Raw genomic sequence first — 21,713 nt, forward strand, 5'->3', positions numbered from 1 at the left:
TGCCTGCCTGGCACACAGGCCCTGTGATGCAGGGCACACAGCCAGAAGCTGCCCGGTGACTGAGGGTGCCTTGTCTGAGGCTTAGCACAGGACTCTCGGAAGACCAGGAGACAGTCCTGGGGTCGCCTCTGACCTAATTAGACTTAGGCTTAAAAATAGACTCAGCAAGTGGCTGACATCCTCAAACGCTCAGCTGTGTGGACTTGGCTACCAGCCTGGTGATACCCACTCAGGCTGGGCATCTGGCGGTCTGTGGTGTTTGTGGGAGGCTAGAGAACCCGCCCCAGACCTGCTGACTGTGAGTGCCAGGGCTGGGATGAGGGCTCTGCTTATCACATTTGCTTAAGATATAATTTATCCAAAGTGAAAGGCATGCTGCAGTGTGCAGGTGGGTGAGTGGTTTTAAGTGTGGTTGAGGTCTTTTGTCTTGATGGGTTATTTGTTTTTGCAGTGCTCGGGATGGAGCCAGGGTTTTGAACATGCTAGGTAAGAGCTCTGTCACTGAGCCACATACCTAGCCCTTAAATACACACACACACACACACACACACACACACACACACACACACACACACACACACACTGCATGGATCCCTCTGGGGCTGAAGTTACAGGTAGTTGCCGGGAACCATACGCTCCAAGAACAGTAACCACTCTTCACTCTTAATTACCCAGCAATCTCTCTTGCCTCCTCCTCTGCCTCAGAGCTCTGGGTGACAGATGTGGGCCACCCAGTTTAGATGAGTTTTAAGGTTTTTTTTCTTTTTTCTTTAAAAAAAAAACAACAAAAAACAGAGTCTCCTGTAGCCCAGGCCCTGTCTCCAATCCCCGAGTGCTGGGATTACAGGCACACATCAGCACACACATTCTGTGTAGTGCTGGGAATGGAACCCAGGGCTTTGTGCACACTGGGCAAGCCTCTCTACCAGCTGAGCCACAGGCACCGCCCATGGATGAGTCTTGACAGCCATATCTATATATATGAGAGCACCATATATAGATGAGAGAGAGAAACAGACACTTCTCTGGCCCTCGGGAGCTCCTCTGTGTCCCCTCACAGTTGGCCTCTGTCCCTGCACTAGAAGTCAGTCTACACGGGGTGAGACAGCACACGTTCCTGTGAGGAGCATCATCTCTCGCCCATGGGGTGCCATGCACTACAGTAAGTACCACTTGGTCCTGATGAGCCCATCCTGTCTCTGTCCCACAGACTGTGCACCTGCTCACAGCTGTTGGACATCTGCTCACAGCTGTCGCACACCTGCTCACAGCTGTCGCACACCTGCTCACAGCTGTCACACACCTGCTCACAGCTGTCGCACACCTGCTCACAGCTGTCGCACACCTGCTCACAGCTGTCACACACCTGCTCACAGCTGTCGCACACCTGCTCACAGCTGTCGCACACCTGCTCACAGCCGTTGCACACCTGCTGCTTTCTCCATCGGCAGCTGCTTTACATGAACGTGGCACTGCAGGCCTTGACAAACACCCAGGATGGGCTCACTGGGTCACAAAGAAAAGCATGTCTTTAAATGGTCTCTCCAGGGGCTGCAGCTGCCCCCATGGGCTGGGATCCTCCAGCCTGCTGTCTGTTCATTCTCTATTCAGATGAGACACCTCTGAGGGTCTGGGTCTCCTCTGGGTCACAGCAGAATCACTTTTGCTGATGAATGGTCCTGGGTCACGTCACGCTACATTCTGTTTCCTTTGGCTCTGAAAGCTGAGCCGATCTGGATGGTTTGTTCTGACTAATGATGAGCTGTTCTCACTGGGGCTAAAAGCCATCAAGATGATGGAGACAGGAGCATTCCAGAAGCCAGGGCTCCCCAGGGTTTAGGCTTTCCCTGACAGTCTAAACATCAAATGCATTGTTAAAGTGTCTAGTTCTCAACTCTTCCTCTGTACCCATCAGTGGCTTCCAGGGGACCAATGGCGGCAGCAGAGAAACCAGAGCTTAGAACAGATGGCAGCAGGGTCCAGACGTGTCCCCTGGCCTTTCCTCATGATGGTTGATCTCCATCATCCACCTGACTGGGTTTGGAATCACCTAGGAGACACACCAGAGAGATTTAACTGAGGAGGAAAGACCCACTGAATGTGGGTGGCATCATCCCTGGGCTGGGATCCTAATAAAAGGGAGAAGGCGAGCTGAGCACCAGTATTTCCCTCTCTGCCTCCTGACTGCAGATGCGATGAGACCTGCCGCCTGCTTCTCTGGCAGCCCTATCGATTACAGATCACACCCCTCCCCCCAGCTAGGCACCAGTGTAAACCCTTCTGTCCTTATTTCTGTCAGGTGTTTTGTTACAGCAGCATGAAAAGTAATACATTGCTTCACCTTGCTGATCGTCAGTTTCCCTGTCTGTGGAATGGGTGCATTATCAGGGCTAGCCCTTACCGTTGCAGTATGGAGTGGATGAGAGGAGGTTTCAATAGTCAGGACAGCAGATGGGGGTGGGGGAGCAGAGGGAGTGGTAATTTAAGCCTCTGCTATTATCTGAGGTTTTCTCTGAGAGGCAGTGAAATTGGGGCGCATGCCAGATTCCTGATGCTCACCAAGCCTTGGAACATGGCCCCCACCAGTGTGGATCCGTGAGGAGCCTCATGAGTTGGCTGGGCATGGAGAACAGACGCAGATGGTGCGCGAGGGATAGGAAGGAAGTTAGGACCGGGCCAGAGAAATCCGGGGTCAAATAAAAGGGACTGGTGTATTTTTATTCCTGCCTTTTGGCTCTGTTCTACAACAACCTTCCCCTACACCTGCCCACCTAGCCGGGCTCCAGCCAGGCCAGAGGGGTCTCTGGCCACAAAGACCTCACAGGGCCGGATGGTTACTTCAGCAGAGACCCAGCACCCTTTGTGAGGGAGGTGTTCTAGGCCAGGGAAAGGGCTGTACTTCTGCACTTCAAAGGAGGCATTGGAGAAGCTCTCTCAGGCTTCTCCTTAGTCTCCACCTCTTTCCTGCAGTGTGCATCCTCTCTCAGGTCTCAGCTTCCACCCACCTCCTCTGAGCTGATCTGAATGGCCTGTGTACTTAGCTCTCCACCACTCCACCATGGCTCCGCCCAAGAGCCAGGGCAGCTCAGCTCTGAGACCCCGGGGATGTGGCCCAGCGCTGGAGGTCTGTGTTAGTTACGTCTCCAGTTGCTGAGATAAATACTCCACAAAAGCAACTTAAAGAGCGAAATGTGTTTTTTGTTTTTTTTTTTTTGTTTGTTTGTTTGTTTGTTTGTTTTTTTTTTTGGGTTTTTTTGGCACATAGTTCAAAGGCACAGTCTATCATGACAGGGAAGGCATGGTGTCAGGAATGTGGGGTGGCTGATCACACGTCATCCACAGTCAGGAAGCAGGGAGAGATGAATGCTGGGACTCAGCTCGCTCTCTCCTTCCTATTCAGTCCAGGATCCCAGCCCAGGGGTGGCTCTTCTGACCTAAATTAACCCAATCTAGAAACACCCTCAGACACAGCTCCTAGGCAATTCTACACCCTGACAAACAGACGATATTAACTGTCATAAGGGTACTTATGAAAATAAAGTGTGTCGCAGCAGGTACCTGGGCCTCTGGATGCTGTGACAGTTCTGATGAGGTAGACAGCAGACACAGGCTCTGAAGGGAAGTCGCCCTGAGCTATCCAGGGAGTGTTATGTCTCAGGTGACTGGCTGAGCAACAGCAGATGTCCATTTAGGCATGAGATGGCTCCTCTGCCTTCTCTCCTCTGGGCCAAGTTCACCTCCACAAACAGGTCACCGGACACTAGTGTGGGAGTGGTTTGTTCAGTGTTCAGGGGCTATATTTTGTAGGGAGCCGCCATTCTAAGATGGCGCTGGCTTCCTGGTAGCCTAGCTGTAAACAACTCCATATTTGGCTATGATGCACGAGTATGGTAATTGGCCTTATGTCCTCAGCCTATCCCGTGGCTCCCCGTGCTTGCCTTCTGGCGGGACCCAATCACAGGACAGCACGTTTGCCTGATTCCCTATATAAGCAGCTGCAGTTTAGTCCTTGCCGCCCCTCACCTCCCGCTCTCCCTTAATCAAGAGGCGCTCCAATAAAGTGTGTTCTGAGAAGGATCCTCGCATGGTGGTCGTTCTTCCTCGCTGGCCGAGGAGCTCGCCGCAACTGGTGCCGAAACCCGGGACGGGGACGGGACACCAGGTGAGGGGTCGAAGAGGATTCAGAACTCAGCACACGGAGCGGTGACGTCGGTAAGTTCTCCAGGAACGGTGACGTCGGTAGGTTCGCCAGGAAAGGCGGTGACGTCGGTAGGTTCGCCAGGAAAGGCGGTGACGTCGGTAGGTTCGCCAGGAAAGGCGGTGACGTCGGTAGGTTCGCCAGGAACGGCGGTGACGTCGGTAAGTTCTCCAGGTATGCTGATTGCTGGGATAAATCCGTTTGTGCTTGCTTTTGTGTTCATTCCTATGACAATTGTTGTTCTTCTTTGCTGTTTTGTACATGCATGTCTCAAGGAAGAACGCAATGTGGAAATCATTAGAAAGGGACGCAAGGCATTAATTAAGCACCAGGATAGTCTATCAGAATCAGACTTTAAAGGGGAGAACTTAAGTAGGCCTAAAAAGAAGAAAGAAAGGAATGAAGAAAAGGAAGAAAATTCAGAAAAGAAAGGGGATCCTTTGTATCTAGTACTAGAGAGATTTGCAAAACTTGATTTCTCTGATAATGAATTAGATTCAGATGAGGAGGAAAATTCAGAGAAAGCCACCGCTGAATATGAGGAAGAGAAATACGGGTGGCGGTGGCGGCCTCCTCCTTATAATGTTTCTGCTGGGGTGAATGTGGAACCAATGGGGCCTTCGGGACCACATCCACCCCCGGCAACACCTTCGTATCCGCAAACAGGTGGAGGTTGTCATTTTATCAGGAGAGACACCTGGGCGCGGCTAGCGTCCGCGTTTCCAGTCTTTGAAGATCCGCAAACAACAGATATCACACATTACTTGTTATTCTAATCATTCTCAGAGATGTTATGGGGAATCCTTGTGCTGGCTGGGGGCCAGGTGCTAGGCATCACCTTTGCAGTGGAGGTTCAAACTGCTGCAGCTGGTCCCTGTCTCCAGAGATGCAGGCTTGGCCATTTCAGCCTCTTCAGGTGGAAGGAGTTGATGGCTCCAAACCATCCTTCATACCTCTACTTCCCTAAATGCACAGTTGAAAGGTGGCCTTATGGTACTTAACCAGTGCATTGACTGGGTACAAGAACAAGTTGACATCCTTTGGCAGCTGGCCCAATTGGGCTGTGAGTGGAGAATGCCTGGTTTGTGTGTCACTAGTGTACAATTCCAAAATGGTTCCCGAGCAGCGAATTTGTCTAAATAATTGTCCAGTTATCTTTTAGGAAATTGGTCCGGAGAATGTGAAGAGACCTTGGAGAAACTGAGAGTGGCGGTGGTGACCATCAACTCCACACGGGTGGACCTCAGCCTGGCAGAGGGACTGTCCTCCTGGATTGCTTCTACCTTTCCCTGTTTAGAATGGGTGGGGGTAGGGTATATTTTTGGCATGCTGCCTTGGAGGAAGAGTGTTTTGTCTGTGGTTGGTCTGCCGTTTGCGAGCACGTACAAAAAAGGACAAGGTCATTATCACTCAAGCATCAGCCGCTTTGGAGTGTGGCTCCTCCCCCCAGATCTGGCTTTACCTAATATCCACACAGCCTTTGCACCCCCAGGACTGGTTAGTCCATTGCACTTGGGAAGGTATGTGGACAGCTTTCACATACTTGTATTGAGCACAGGATGCCAGGCTCGTGCACTGCACTTGAAGTGTAGGACATTTTCCTTCCTTCAAGGAGAGCAAGTCTGACTGCATATGGAGTCACATAGCCTTTGCACCCTTAGGACTGGTTAGTCCATTGCACACGGGAAGGTATGTGGACAATTGTTACATGCATAGCCTTTGCACCCCAGGGACTGGTTGGTCCATTGCACTCGGGAAGGTATGCAGGCAATTAGGCACAGTTAACTCATCCTCGATCGGTCAACACATCATGAGGTGGGGACCTGATTGGATGAAATACTTGTGTTGCAGAAATCAGACCTATACTCTCTCCTGCGGCTTAATTAATAAAGAGGGGGGAGATGTAGGGAGCCGCCATTCTAAGATGGCGCTGGCTTCCTGGTAGCCTAGCTGTAAACAACTCCATATTTGGCTATGATGCACGAGTATGGTAATTGGCCTTATGTCCTCAGCCTATCCCGTGGCTCCCCGTGCTTGCCTTCTGGCGGGACCCAATCACAGGACAGCACGTTTGCCTGATTCCCTATATAAGCAGCTGCAGTTTAGTCCTTGCCGCCCCTCACCTCCCGCTCTCCCTTAATCAAGAGGCGCTCCAATAAAGTGTGTTCTGAGAAGGATCCTCGCATGGTGGTCGTTCTTCCTCGCTGGCCGAGGAGCTCGCCGCAATATTTTTTTTTATACAGAACTTTATTTTTAATTTTTAAAAGTATTTAGTGTGTGTGTGTGTGTGTGTGTGTGTGTGTATGCACACATGCATGCTTACCAAGATGTGCACGTGGAGGTCAGAGGACACTGCTGACCTCACGAGTCAGCTAGCTCTCTCTTCCAGCATGTGGTTCCTGGCGGCTTGAACTCAGTCATCAGACTCAGAGGCGAATGCCTTTACCCACTGAGCCATCTCATTTCATCAGCCACCAGCAATGCCAGCGAAGACACTCATCCTGAAAAACCTGCTCGGGCCAAGTTCTAAACAATTACTGCCACCGGCCAAGGTAGTCAATGTCCTTGTGCTTAACTCTTGGTCCTAATCACGTGCGTGCAGGCTGCCAGCCTGCTCCCGACTCCTTTCAAACATTGCCTTCTCAGCCATGAAGAAGGCACACAGTCCCTCCTCAGGGTTATGAGCACACTGGAACCCTCCCTGCCCCCCGTGGTGGACCCAAACATCTCAGCAAACCTGACCACAGTGGCTGCAGCGCAGTGACAGAATGGTGACCGTCTGAGCATCTTTGGAGTTTGTGCTGTTTAAGACTGGTGCCACATGTGGTTGACACATGCCCGCAATCCCAGCACTTCAGAGGTGGGGGCAGGAGAATCAGTAGTTCAAGGCCAGCTTTGACTACTGTTTGAGGCCATCCTGGGCTACTCGAGACAGACAGACAGTCACACACACACACACACACACACACACACACACACACCACCAGCAACAACAACCACCACCACCACCTCAAAAACTCAAAAGCAAGCACTCCAGAGGTCTCGCCACACAGTCATTTTTATTTCATGATCGGACAAAATGATGTTGTCCCGTAAAGGATGGGGTATAGAAACAGTTAGTTGTCCCCAGGTTTTGGATGTCCTAGGGACACTGTACTTCCTGGGTGTCACTGCACAGTGACACTTCCACCTGTGATGCTGAGCAGGGGACGCCAAAGATGAAGGCAAGTGCTGTGGGAGGGTCTGTATGTTAAATGTGTTGCTCTGGTTGGTTAATAAATAAAACACTGATTGGCCAGTAGCCAGGCAGGAAGTATAGGTGGGATAATGAGAGAGGAGAATTCTGGGAAGTGGAAAGCTGACACAGAGACGCTGCCAGCCTCCGCCATGAGAAGATGTTAAGATACGGGTAAGCCATGAGCTATGTGGCAACTTATAGATTAATAGAAATGGGTTAATTTAAGATATAAGAGCAGCTAGAAAGAAGCCTGAGCCATTAGGCCATACAGCTTGTAAGCAATATAAGTCTCTGTGTTTACTTGGTTGGGTCTGAGCAGCTGCGGGACTGGCGGGTGAGAGAGATTTGTCCTGACCGTGGGCCAGGCAGGACCAGGAAAACTCTAGCTACAGGCAAGGCTGAGTGAAATGGACAGGATGCTGGTTCCTTCCATCTGAGCCCCTGGGTTTCAGATGAGGAAGCCAGGGCCTGAGGGGATCAGGTGTCTCAACAAAGCAAAAATCTGAGACTCGAGGCTGAGGCTACATGTGATGGGGGGGGGGGGCTGTGACCTTCAGGGCTGGCAGGGTCAATGTTTTCATCTGAGTGTGCACAGGGCCCAGCTACGGGGCACAGCAGGGGCTTTGCTGAAGATCACATCCAGCTAGGGGTTGAATCCCAGGCATCTACGGCACCAACCCTAGCTAGTGTACTTTAGGCTACCTCTCACCAGGGTACCAATCAGCAAACGAAAACAACTCCTCTCCAGTCCCAAACAGAACAAAGTGCTGAACTGAAGCACAGGTCATACTCAGAGGGGCCACTCCATCCCAGTCCCCATGAGGCACAGTTCAGGCCTCCTCCCTCCTGTGAAGCAATCTCCTTTGGCAAGCAGTGTATTCCCAGGACCAGCTGTTGGTCTGTGACCATCCATGTCCCTCCCACAGCCACCTCTAGCCCTGCCTGCTCCACCTCTCCTCGGGGCAAGGGCACAGCATGGTCTGGTGACCTGCACTTGGATGCTGAGTGACTCTGGGCACCCTCTCGCTTCCTTTCTCCACCCTCAGTACATACATACACCCTCATCTCAGATCGGCAGCCCTGGCACGGTACCTGCCCCTGCCCCCCATAAGCTTATTTGGCCTGGGAGGTGTGGGGTGTTTATCTCAAGTACTGTGGGATAGACACACATGGGGACACACAGGTACACATTCAACATGGTGATGTCCTACCTGCCCCAGTACCCGGGGTGAGTCACAGTTTTGCCCAAGGAAGGGGTCTAGCTTCCACTTTGCCACAGTCACCACCACTCCCTGTTGCCACATGTCCGGCCTGACTTCATCTTCCTGGAAGGATCTTTCTGGGAATGTGAATTCATCATTCCTGCCTCTTTGCACACTCCATCGTCTTCTAAATGCATCTTCACAAAGTCTTTTCTGGGGTCCTCCTTGCCCCAACTGACTCCCACATCATCATACCAGATTTGCTCAGCCTTTGTCAGCTCCCAGGCCTGGTCATGCCAACCCTCCAGCCTGTGCCATCGGAGAGGTCCCTCACAGCCCGCACAGAAAGGTCTAACTTCAGGAGTCAGGACGACCCATCTCACCTCAGTCCTACATCACTGCCCCTCGGATGCTCACTTCGAGCAGAGCACTGGACCCGACATTAACAGCGCCAGTGTGGGTAGGCATGAGCTCTCTCCCAGGAAGATCAGTGCAAGACCTGGGCACATTCAGGGTACAGGACAGCCCACCTGTGCGCTTGGCCTTCTCTCCCCGATAACCAGGAAGGCCTCGCCTCCTCCTATGTTTGGCTTCTCTTTTTCTCTCTCAAGTCTCCCGCTTGGCCAGAGAGAAGGGGCTGTAATGGGCACTCTCAACTGTCACATTGAGAAACACCTGGGAGATTAGTGCCACAGACCCCAGGGATTGTCTGTGTTTCCAGAGAGGGTTAACTAATTGGGGCGGGCATCCTGAAAGTGGGTGATGTCACACAGTCTTAGGGCCCGATGGAAGAACGGGGTGGGGGGTAGGGTGGTGGGCGGGAAAGTTCTTCTTCCTCTGTCTATCTGATCTATCTGTCTGGTTTGTCTGTCTCATCTATCTATCTATGTATCTATGTATCTATCTATGTATCTATCTATGTATCTATGTATCTATCTATCTATCTATCTATCATCTATCTATCTATCTATCTATCTATCTATCTATCTATCTATCTATCTATCCATCCATCCCCTCCTCCTAGTGCTTCAGGCCTGGGTGAGGCAGCTCATCATGGCAGGAGCACGTGGCAGAGGAGACAGACAGCTCATATAGCAGCCAGGAAGTAACATCAGAGAAGGAGGAGGAGCTTGGGGCCCAACATCCCCTTCAAGGGCTTGTCCCCAATGACTTAACTTCCTCCCACAAGGCCCCACCTCTTAAATGTTCCACCACCTCCTAGTAGTGCTATAGGCCACAGACAAAGCCTTCAACACACGGGCCTTGGAGAGGTGCTTAAGATATAAGCCTTGCAGGCTTCCTCCTTGTTCTCTCTTTCTCCTCTCTCTGTGCGTGCGTGCGTGCATGTGCACGCGCGCGTTCCTATGTTTGCAGATGTCAGAGGTCAATCTCAGGTGTCATTTTTGGGGCAACTGTCCACCTCTTATTTTTTGAGGCAGGGTCTCTCACTAGAATCTAAGGCTCTCCAAGTAGACAATACTGGCTGGCCAAGGAGCTCTAGAGACCTGCCTGACTCTGCCTTCCCAGCACTGGAATCACATGGTCAAGCCACCATACCTGGCTTTTCACACGTGTGCTGGGGAATTCAACTCAGGTCCTTGTGCTGCTCACACTGAGCCACTGAGTCATCTCCCCAGCCTCCTTCCTGGTCACTGGCCACTAGACTAACCTTCCCTTGGCCACCTCCAAGCAGCTGAAGAGCAGCTTTTTCCTCATAGCTGCTTGTGTGCATCTTGGGAGCGACAGCTTTCTCCATAGTCACAGCAAAGTCAGTTCTTTCCTTATGCTTTCAGCTGGCCGGGGACACGGCTGTGATCCGCTGGGGAGCAAGTCTAAGGAACCCGTCCAAATTGCTCCTTTGGAGACTAGCTTCCCTGGCCAACACAGATACAGCAACGTCACAGAAAATCACAGAATAAGTGCCAAAAATAAGAAGTCAGAGACCTCCAACATGGAGGGGAGGTCATCCCCGAGTCTCAGTTTGCAGCTGGCCATGGTGGGCCACACCTGTCATCCCAGGACTGGGGAGGTGGAGGCAGGAAGAACAGGAGTTCAGGGTCAGCCTGGGCTACATAGTGAGTTCATGGCCAAACAACACAAACCACTAAAATCTGAAACAAAACTGCTTTTAGATACAGCAGGGCTGAGTGTTGAAGGATCTAGACAGGGAACTTATTTTTTTACGACAGAGTTTGTAGGATTTGCCTAAAGAAGAAACAAGCAAGCGATATTTATATGAAATAATGCCTGGAATGTGAACTGGGGGATGGGAGGAGCAAGTCTGGCTTTCACGATGTTGGGGAAACAATCTGTGTAAACACAGGGTCAAGGCCAAATCTGGCTCCTAAGAGCACGGCGAAGACTGCTTGGTCTGACATTAACCCCGGCACTTCTCGGCAAAGTTGTACACTGTCGACTGCATGGTATTTCACACATCAGAAGCTTAACACGTGTAGCATCCTTCATCCCCACAGCTTCAGTGAGGAAGGCAGGCATCACACCCATTTTACAGATAAGTAAAAAGTACCAGGCCAGAGAGGGTGAGTCACTTGCTCAAGACCACAAAACTCGCAAGTGTCAGAATCAGAATTATAACCCCCATCATCTTGGCTCACAGCGCTCTGTTTTCCATGGCATCAGGATCCTCAAGCTTGGGGTAGGTGGAGCAGGGCATAGCTCAGATGGCAGAGGCTTGCCTAGCACACACGGAGCCCAGGGTGCAAGCCCAGCATTGTGTAAACCTGGAGTGGTAGTGCACGCCTGTAATTCCAGCACTCAGAAGCTTGAGGCAGATCCCTCTCGGCTACATAGTGGTGGATTCGGGGCCAGCCTGGCTACAAAAGACCTTGTCTGAAGAGAGGGAGGGGGAAGTAGTTAAGTTTAAAAGGGGAAGGTCAGCTAGAGAGCTTGACAGCAATACTTTGGCCTCCCATTGACGTCTGACCGAGAACCACAGGTCAAACCTGTTTCTATAAAGTTCCTTAAAGAATGACGGGCCAGGCAAGGATCTTGGCAGAAAGTTACAGGGATGGATCACATCTGGACCAGCCAGCCAGTCCTGCTTTGAGAACTGGGGACCCACAGAAAAGCCCTTCAAGCCACCCTTGGGCTCAGGTAGGTGGCTTACGGGATACAGGACCTCGGGCTCCCAGATCCCCTTCCTGTCGGGTTCTTGGTGAGAACTGGCCAAAGGGACTGCATGGCCACGTGGGAAGGTGCCTGTGAGGCATCAGCCCTCATGATCTCCAGGGTGTCCAAGCCCAGTCGTGGACAAACAGGTCACGGGTCCCCAAGTCCACCGTGGGAACCTTGGCTGAGTACAGGTAGTGGGAAATGGCTGGCACAGGGTGCTCCACCAGACTCCCTGAATGGCACTTCCAAAAGGCTGCCCTGGCTTCTCCAATGTCAAAGACTCCACCCCAACAACCCTCTCACTCTCTCTTATGCCTCCCACATATTTGAATATGACCTTGCTCCCATCCCTGATCCCAGCTTCCCTGAATGACTCTTAATGACCTCACCTTCCTCTCTGGCCAGCAGGCCTTTCCACCTAAGGCCTAGGAGACTTCCCGGAAGGGCAGCCTGCTTCAGTAGGCCCCTTGGGAATGGACACAGGTGTGGGTGTTTAAAAAACCGGCATGCACCCCTGTGTGAGATAACTGAAAGACAAAGGTTTGCATGCAAATGAAGTAGAATAAGTACACTGGCCAGTGAGATGGATCAGTAGGCTGCCAAGCCCCAGGACCCGAGTTTGCTCAGGGGTGAGAAGCGACCCTGGCAAATTGTCCTCTAAACACCACTTGAGCAGCAAACACACACAAAATAAATAAAAATGTAATCCAAACATTTTCTTAAAGAAAGAAGCCACACTTACAAGGTCATATGAGATGTGACTCTGTTTAAATGATTTGTCCAGATAGACACTGGGTTAGTGGTGGCTGGCAGCCACCAACACTATTGGGGTGGGAGGATGGGGTTTCCTCTTCAATGGAGGGGAGATTTGTTATTGAATTTGGGGTCTCACACATGCTAGGCAAGCACTCTACCACCGAGATGCATCCTCAGCCTCTTCGCATTTTTATGTTTGAGACAAGCTCTCACTATATAGCCCTGTCTGGCTTGGAACTCCATATGTAGACCAGGCTGGCCTCAAACTAACAGAGATCCCCCTGCCTCTGCTTCCTAGATGCTAGGGTTAAAGGTGTGCGCCACCATACCTGGCCCTTTTTGCTTTTAAACTTGAGACAGGGGTCTCACTAAACTGCCCAGGCTGCTGCCCTTGGACTTGATCGGCTCAGCTTCAGCATCCTGAGCAGCTAGGATCACAGGCCTTTGCCGCCGCACCAGCAGTGGAAACAGGGCTTCACTGGGTGGGGGGGGGTGTGAGGAAAAGATCTTGGGTTGATGACGAGGAGACTACCTGGGTTTATGAATATACTAAATGACACCGAATCAGTTCCTTTAAAATGTCGGTTTGATGTCATGTGAATCTCTGAGCTGTGATATGACATCTGTGTGAGTACTGGCTGAGACTTCCCCCTATGGCTCCCCAGTACAGGAACAATGCATCCTCAGCCCCACCCCGGGCAGGTGGCAGTATCACTCCTCCCATGTGACAAAAGTGGACTCAGACTGTCTGACTCCATCATTCTGAGTTGTCACTGTGTCAGAACACCAAACTGCTTCTTTGTGCAGCAGACAGAAACCAGATGTCAGTCAGAGCAGGCCTTGAGGACACAGGAAAGTAGGATCCTGGCCTCTTTGTTCCACAGTGACCAGAGGCTGAGAAGAGTGAACACCGAGGCGGAGCTGGATGGCTCTTGGGCCCACAACACCAACCCCATGGGCTGCTAGGTGTGGCTGGTTTGGATTAGGAATAGGCTCCCCTCTGGGCGGTGGTGGCACACGCCTTTAATCCCAGCACTCGGGAGGCAGAGCCAGATCGTGGATCTCTGTGAGTTCAAGGCCAGCCTGGGCTACAGAGTGAGATCCAAGACAGGCACCAAAACTACACCTGTCTTGAAAACAACAACAACAAAAAAAAGGAAGGAAGGAAGGAAGGAAGGAAGGAAGGAAGGAAGGAAGGAAGGAAGGAAGGAAGGAAGGAAGGAAGGAAGGAAGGAAGGAAGAAAAAAAGGAATAGGAGGTTTGCAAAGCAGTTGTGAAGTCTGGGGGTGTAGCTCAGTCATAGAGGACTGCCTGCCTGGCCTGGATGAGGCCCTGGGTTCAGTCCTCAGCACTGCAAGAACTGGGCATAGCGGTGCACACGGCACTCTCGGCCCTGAGGCTGACGCAGGAGAAGCAGAAGGTCAAGGCCATCCCCAGCTTCTCAGTGGATTAGAATCCAACCTGCTCTACATGCGGTCTGCCTTCTAAAACTGCGACGGTAAGAGCAGCCATACTTAACTAAACTTACATTTTTTTCTTACTCAGAGCTGGTGAGCTGGCTCAGCAGGTAAAGGCACTTGGCTCCGAACCTGAAGACTTGAGTTCCATCCCAGGAACCCTCATGGTGCCAAGAGAGAACCAACTCCTGCAAGCTGTCCTCTGGCCTCCACACGCTGCCATGGCATGTGTACATGCCCATTCTCACACGCATACACACAATGAACGAATGTAGCAAAACCCAATTGAGCAAGCCAACGAAGAGCACAGAGTCTAGATGTTGACCGACTGAGCAGAGTCCCTGAAGTACTTCCCAGCTGCCAGCCCCATTACCAACAGTGAAGTAAACCCGGGAACCTCCCTGGCCTCCCTAGCTTTCAGGGGAATCTAAAAATAACTCAAGGTCAGAGGCCACAGGTGGCTGAGCACTGTCCTGGTCTCTGGCCGGCTTTGCTCAGATGCCACCCTGGTATGCGGGTCATCATGACAATAGTCACCTAGGTTCCTTTTTTTTAGAAACTTGAAAGTTGCTTTTGCTGAAACCCCTGGCCTGCCCTGGGGTTCAGCATGTGAACTGTTGAGGTCACAAAGCAAAAACTGCCCCTTGGCTCATGCTGACATTGCCATGTAAACACAAGTGTCCTGCAGAGCCCCGAAGCTTGCTTCCAAAAGTGCGGAGCATTGTCTATCTGGTCACCTCCTCCAAGCCATGAATCACCTCACTTTTTTTTTTTTCCAAGACAGGGTTTCTCCATGTAGTTTTGGTGCCTGTCCTGGATCTTGCTCTGTAGACAGGCTGGCCTCGAACTCACAGAGATCCATTCACCTAGCTCTGCCTCCCGAGTGCTGGGATTAAAGGCCTGTGCCACTGCCGCCTGGCGTATCACCCCACTTCTTTATCTCAGAAATCTTCATAAACTCCATACTCTGGTAGATGGTATTACTATGTAGCCTAGGCTGGCCACCCTTCACTACCTTGAGAAGAGGCATACCACATGGCAGGAATATGATTAGCCAACCCCTTAGACATGAAAATACTGAAGGTAAGGAAACATGAGTCCCTGAACGAACATGTGGAGCCAAGAACCCCCATCCCTATTTAAATTACAACTATTCAAATTGTGACCTAAGTAACTGGAGCCCTGGAGATCTGGGATTGTTTGCATCATAGCTGAGTCCTCCTGCCTCAGTTTCCCCACCAGCCATGAGATTGCTCCGAGCATTAAATAGCTCCACATAGACCAGGATGATTGGAAAGATGTTCCCCACTCTGCTCCAGATATCAGTCCTGTTAAGGACAGTCCCCAAACATCCGTGGCTTTCATCACGACCCGGATGTGCCTCTGTCCCCCAGGAATTTCCCTAGCTTCTTTTTGAATAGTGCTCAGCCTGCAAGTTTACAGGAAGCCTCTCCAGGTTCCCGGTAACCAGCTCATCCCGGGTGAGGGAACACATGTGCTCTTGGCAGCCTGCAGCCTCTCCACACTAGTGAGTCAGTTCCAGGGGGAGGATGGCTGAGGAAGCCTGTGAACTTCATCTCTAAGGCAGCCGCAGGAGTTTCCCCCACCCATGACAAAGCATCAACTGCCTCGCTGGCTGGCAATCAGAGAAGTCCAAACCAACGGTAAAGTCCACAGGTCACCCCCAGCGCAATGGCTACCTGCTTCTCCATGTGTAAGCTCGCTCCACAGACCTCCCTGCCTGGTTCCGACCTTTCTTTTCTTTGATGCACAGACCCTTTGGAATATCTGCTGAAAACTACTGACCTGCCTTTCTATAATACAGATGTCTGGGCATAAAATTTCAAGTGGTTATCGGGTCCTTAATGGCGTTATGACCTGAATATGAGTTAGCATATGCTTAAAATGACTCAACTGTTTTGCCACTCTCCTGACAACTGCAATACTTTATTGCTTTGATAATCAGGAGATCAAGTAAACGCAACATTTAAAGGTGTCACTAAATGGAGAGATGATTTCTAGAAGGGCGTGTGAGGAATCAGGAACCTTGAGTACCTCCGGCATGCGCCCCGAAATAAAAAGGGATTTTAGTATTAGTGCTAGATATCCTCTGACACTGATTGTGTCTTGTGTACACAACACTTTTATAATTAAACAGAGTTAGCAAAACATTGTTTAAGAACTATATACAAGCTATTGTTACTTCCAGGGCTGTGATGGGAAGGGAGGGGTCAGCAATGAAGAGGCAGCCAGATTCCTGTCCAGCAGGGAGTTGGGGAACCACGTCAGCTGGTGGGGGGCAGGCACACAAAGACTTGAGACCAGGCACAATTCCAGAGCGTTGCTGCTGGGTCATCTCTGTGGGCCTTAAATTTACATGTGGGACGGGACCGTGCTGGCAGTATGTCATTAGCCATGTTGGGGACTGGAGGGACGGGCCAAACCCATGCACGTTTGTCACCTGAAGAGGCAGGAGATTTTAGGAGGGTGTTTGTTCACTACCCTGCTTCTTTCGGTATCTGCACCCTCATTTCCAAAGCCCCTGAAGGGGGACTGAAGTTTGAATGCTAAAGGAGCCAGCAGGAATATTCACAAAGCCCTGAACCCAAGGCCACCCTACCCAGTAGTAACCTATGCAGAACATATGCAGAACAACATAGAGAGAGTTTTAAAAAGAAAACATTTTCTCTTTAAGCACCATAGAAACGATGACGATGGTTGTTTATTAAATGCCAATTAGAAAATCTAGAGCAGCAGAAAGAAAATGCAAACCTAATTACACCATCATCCTTAATTCCAAGATCTGTGAGGGTCCCCAGACTTTCTTGTATCCTGTGAAAACAAACTCACTTTTTATTTCCTCCCATAATAGGATCTTATTACAACATGGTTTGAGACCTAATATTTATAGTGGGATAGTTTTAGTCCTTTTTTGGGGGAGGGGCTTTGCACACACTTACCAAACCCTCTACCAGTGAACTAGAACCCCGTTGCTTAGGGATCTAATTCTTCAACCTCTGATACCTAGTGATTAACATTTCTGCCATGAGCATAGGAAAGTACCCTCTTAGAGTTTTTCCTTCTTCCTTCCCTCCTTCCCAGTTTTGAGACCGGGTCTCATGTAGCCCAGTCTGGTCTCAAACTCATGATGTTCTTGAGGATGACCTCGAACTCCTGACCCTTCAGCCTCCACTTCCTCAGCCGTGGATGATATGTATACTCTACCACACTTGGTTCATGTAGCACTGAGAATGAAACCTAGGGCTTAGTTCATGCCAGACAAGCACTCTACCCACGGAGCCACATTCCAAGCCCCAACATTATCTGCCACTTAAGATTCTTACTGTGTTTATTTACTGTTTGTGCACACACATGCATGTGTATACGTGAGTGTGTAAAGGGCACAATGTGTGTGGTGGTCAGAGAAACAACTTGCAGGAGTTGGTTCTCTCAACTGCGAGTCTCTGGGAACAAATGCAGGCCACAGGCTTGGGTGCAAGTTCCTTTACCCACTGAGCCATCCTACCTGCCCATTAACTTAACATTTTAAAACACTTTCTGTTTCTTATGTGGCGATGGGATGGTCTGAATTGGCATGCCCTTGAATACAGTCAGGCAGAATGCTGTTCCACTTTTCCCCCCCCCCCGTGCCCACTGGGCAGGAACAATTCATCTTTATCCCATCCCTGGGCAGGGACCTTCAGCTTTTCTCTGCTGCCGACCCAGAAAGCTTCTGTGAGTGTTTAGAAAACAAAACCTTTCAGGCGTGTGCTGAGAACACTGCCCCAGTTTACCAACTGGTCTGTCAAAATGCTTTAACTTTAGAACCCTAATCTATCAACCATTCCCTGTATAATTTTGCCTTTTACCGCCACATTAAAAAGCCCCTTCCCAAAGGGGGCTGCAATAACTTGGCAGACCCTCACTTACCCAGTGATCAAGGGCCATCAGGGCTGATAACGCCGTATGATACAGTGTGTGTATGTGTGTGTGGGGGGACCTCTCCCATGCAGGAACTAGAAAGGCCCTGTCTAGTTTTGGGAAAACAACAGGTAAACTCAATTTGAAGGGCAAAGGACACTAAGCTGACCAGCACGTGTCCAGGCTTTCAAGGTCAGGGAATTCAAGGAAAAAAAAATCTGAAAACTCTCAAGGGCCAGAAGACACTTAGGTGATGTGACAACCTACACTGTACTGTTTTAGATTGGATGCCAGAGCAGAAAATGGCACTGGGAAGGCCAGAGCCATCCAAATAAATCCCATAGCTTCAGTGGTAATAATATAGTGACTTATATTTGGTCAGAGCAGCCGCCCCCTGTATCCATGGGAACTGCATCCTAGGATTCAACCAACTGCATACTGCTGGGTCTGTATTGAACATGTAAATGATTTTTCCTGTCATTCATTATCCCATAAACACCACAGTTTAGGAATCCTACAATACTTATATTGTGGTTGGCATTATAAATATCTAAAGAGTCATTCATGGGGGCATAAGCCTCCAATCCCAGCTCTCAGGAGGCAGAGGCATGAGGATTGCAAGTTCCAGACCAGCCTGGGCTGTATGAAAAGACCCTGTTTGTTTTCCCTTTGCCGTAATAAACTATCCTAACAAAGGCAATGGAAGGGAGAAGGGGTTGATTCTGACCAATAGTTTCAGGATACAGTCCATCATGGTGGGGAGATCACAGGGGCAGAGGCAAAGTCGCTGATCGCTGATCGTATCACATCTACAACCAGGGAGCAGAGATGGGGTAGTGCAGTCTGGTGCTCAGCTCTCTCTCTCCTGAGAGAGAGCGCGAGAGAGCGTGAGAGAGAGAGAGAGAGAGAGAGAGAGAGAGAGAGAGAGAGAGAGAGAGAGAGAGAGAGTTGAATCCAGTCTCCAGGATACACACAACAGAAACCAACCCCTTCTGCCCCTTCTGACTGTTGCCCGGCTTTCACATGCACTCTATGATAGATACGCATCTTGTGTATGCCCACACATGAGTGCACACACACATGAGAAGGAGGGAGGGAGGGGGAGAGAGAGAGGGAGAGAGGAAAGCGGCTCCTTGGGACCAAGGCCTGGGGTTGAGAGAGCCTGGCAGCGGTGGACATAGTTGGGAGGCTGGAGCACAGGGCAGGGCGTCTCTGAAGAGGTCGGTTCTGAGAGCAGACTGCTGGCGAACAGGAAGATGTTGGTTCAGCTCTGTATGAAGCTCTTGCTTACTAATTTGATCTGTTTGCTTTCTAATTCACTGACTCCTCCCTGCTCCCCAATAAGGTGTAGTCCCCACGAGGGCAAGAGCTGCCTCTCTTGTGTGCTCCGCACCCCAAAGTCAAGAATCACACTGAGTACAGAGCCATGTTTCCAAAATAATTCTGACTTCAATTTTTTCTTGTGATAAAATTCTGCTGGACAATCCATTTGTTCTTTATGATATAAACTTTATTTTTCTACCAAGTTTTTTTTTTTTTTTTTTTTTTTTTAAGCTATTGAGAGGGTGCGCACCTGTGGAGGTCAGAGGACAACACTGTGGAGTGGATTCTCTCCTTCCATCTTTACACGGGTTTCTGGGGATCAAACTTGGGTTGTCAGGATTTCTTGGTAATCACATCACCTGCTGAGCCATCTTAACAGCCTTGTTACAAAGTTTTAAGTGTGCAGCTTGGTGCATTAAGGGCACTCCTGTCGTAGGCCAGCCCTCACCAACAGCACATCCATCCATATAGCTCTTCATTTTGTAAAAACCACACCAGTCCCCCCAGCACGTGGTAGCTCACTGTCCCCCTCCCTTCGTCCCTGGAAACCAGCCATCCACTCTACGTCCTTCACTACTCTAGGGATCTGAACTCAGGTCCTCAAGCTTGTACGGCAAGCTCTACCCACTGAGCACGCCCGTCTAGTTTGGCCTTTTTCTCCTAACATTAAGTCCACAGGTAGCATGTGCCAGATGTCCTTCCATTTGAAGGCTGAAGGCTATTCCAAGTCTGTGTATGGGCCACGTCCTGTCTATCCATCCACCAGTGGATGCTCCTTCCGCATCCTAGCTCTCACAAACACAGCTATGAGGACAGCGTGCCAATGTCTCTCCTGAGCCCAATTCTTCTGAGCACAGACCCAGAAGTAGAGCGGTTGGATCGCAAGGCAGCTCTATTCTAATTTTTTTTTTGAGGAACTGCCACCACTAAAATAACTTCTAGGAGGAAATTCTGTAGTCCCCCCCCCCCCCGCCCCAGCTCTAGGGGCCCCTGTGAACTTAACTCTCCTACATGAGGGACTTTACACAGGTTGCTACATCCACCAGAAGCGCTCGCTGCCACCTGAACTTCGTTCCCTTTCCCAGTTCAACTCAGACTCAACTATTTAAAAGTCCTTTCCCTCAGGCTGAGGAATGTAGCCCACTCGGTAGCCTGCTTGTCTAGCACACGTGAGGCCCTGGGTTCGATTCCCAGCGTTGCAGTAAGTATATGTGCTGGGCAGATCTCTAATCCCTGAACTCCAGTAGTAGTTTAGGAGTTCAAGGTTATCCTTAGCTACATGGTTCTAGGCTAGCCTGTACAACATGAGATGCTATCTCTAAAACACAATAAAACTCTTTCCTGCACTCTGAGTTTGAGTTAACGTCTCCTTCCTGGGCCTGGGTCCACTGGTCCGATTCCAGCTGTATGGTACATTCCCCACAGTCTCCCTCGGGATCTCTGGGGGCAGAAGCCACCTCTTTGTTGAACAGGCTCAGTAACTAAGGACTACAACAGTGCATTTGTTTGTCCATTTGTTTATGCAAATATTTTTACATATGCCTAGGTCCAAGACACAGCCATTTGCACTCCTAACCCTCTGAAAACAAGTGTTACCCAGAGGCAGCTCCAACCCATAATTACCAACCCAGCCTGCAGTTCATGGTGCTATGGACCCGAAGCCTCATCAGAGATTTATTTATTTATTTTATGTCTATGAGTGCTCTATCTACCTGTATGACTTTATGCTAGAAGGGGACACCCAATCTCACCATAGATGGTTGTGAGCCACCATGTGGTTGCTGGGAACTGAACTCAGGACCTCTGGAAGAGCAGCCAGTGCTCTTAAGCACTGAGCCGTCTCTGCAGCCCCCCTTCTCTTCTTTTTGATATTCTCTTTTCTTTTTTGAGACAAAGTCTCATATAAACGAGGCTGGCCTCAAACTTATCAAGTTGCTCAACATGACTTTGAACTCCTGATCCACCTGTCTCTACCACTTGAGTGCTAGGATTACAGGCGTGCTGGGATTACCCTCCACACCCAGTTTATACGGTGCTGAGACTCGAACTTTGTGCATGCTGGACGTGCACTCCTCCAGTGCAGAAGCAGCCAGTGCCTTTAACCATCTCTCCATCATCTCTCCATCATCTCCCCATCTGATGAAGGGATGCTTTATAGCAGCATTATAAGCAGGGTTGCTGCCAGGTAGCAATGGGCTTTCCTAAAGAGTGTTCCTAGTGCGTGCGTGCACAGTGCGGCCGTCAGCCAGCACAGTCTGCTGTGGATGTGGGTCCAGGCCAGCTCACTACCTCACACTCGACTGCCTAGCCTCCTTTGGAATGCTGCCACAGTCTCCACTTGGAAACACTCATCAGGGTGAGGCCCGGTGCCCACCCACCCCTTGCCTCTGTTTCTTCTAAGAGGCAGCAGGATCTCAGTGAGTTGAGGCCAGCCTGGTCTACAGAGTGAATTTCAGGACATCCAGGACTGTTATAAAGAGAAACCT

General features: G+C 50.3%; 1 protein-coding gene across 3 annotated transcripts in view; it reads right to left on the reverse strand.

The window, feature by feature from the left end:
- The window catches only part of Tmem51 (transmembrane protein 51), a 55,817-nt gene that overhangs the window by 26,760 nt on the left and 7,344 nt on the right, over positions 1-21,713 (reverse strand). The gene's annotated exons all lie outside the window — the stretch shown is intronic.

This window comes from Peromyscus maniculatus, chromosome 2, assembly GCF_049852395.1.
Source record: "Peromyscus maniculatus bairdii isolate BWxNUB_F1_BW_parent chromosome 2, HU_Pman_BW_mat_3.1, whole genome shotgun sequence".
In the NCBI taxonomy this organism is placed as follows: Eukaryota; Metazoa; Chordata; class Mammalia; order Rodentia; family Cricetidae; genus Peromyscus; species Peromyscus maniculatus.